Here is a 795-nt window from a genome sequence, read left to right on the forward strand (position 1 = left end):
GTAAGGTGATTCAGTTATACATATATATATGTTTTTTTAATATTCTTTTCCATTATGGTTTATCACAGGATATTGAATATAGTTCTCTGTGCTATACAGTAGGACCTTTTTGTTTATCCATTCTATATATAAAAGCTTACATCTGTTAACACCAACCTCCCACTCTATCCCTCCCCCTTGGCAACCACCAGTCTGTTCTCTATGTCTGTGATTCTATTTCTGCTTCATAGATAGGTTCATTTGTGTCATTTCTAAAAAAATTTTTATTTTATTTATTTTTGGCTGCATCGGGTCTTAGTTGCAGCACGTGGGATCTTCGTTGAGGCATGGAATATCTTTCATTGCTGCACGCAGTCTTTCTCTAGTTGCAGAGAGCAGGGGTTACTCTTCATTGCGGTGCATGGGCTTCTCATTGCAGTGGTTTCTCTTGCTGCAGAGCACGGGCTCTAGGCATGTGGGCCTCAGTAGTTGTGGTTCTTGGGCTCTAGAGCACAGGCTCAGTAGTTGTGGCGCACGGGCTTAGTTGCTCCACGGCATGTGGGATCTTCCCGGACCAGGGCTCGAACCCATGTCCCCTGCATTGGCAGGTGGGTTCTTAACCACTGTGCCACCAGGGAAGTCTGATTACTGAACTTTTATAGTAAGTTTTGAAGTCAGGAAGTGTCAGTCATCCAGCTTTCTTCTTTTCCAAGATTGTTTTGACACTTTGGAGTCCCTTGAGACTCCATATGAATTTCAGAATGGATTTTTCTATTTCTGTAAAAATGTCACTGAGATTTTGATAAGGATTGCATT

This window comes from Lipotes vexillifer, unplaced genomic scaffold, assembly GCF_000442215.2.
Source record: "Lipotes vexillifer unplaced genomic scaffold, Lipotes_vexillifer_v1.1 scaffold2116, whole genome shotgun sequence".
Classification (NCBI taxonomy): domain Eukaryota; kingdom Metazoa; phylum Chordata; class Mammalia; order Artiodactyla; family Lipotidae; genus Lipotes; species Lipotes vexillifer.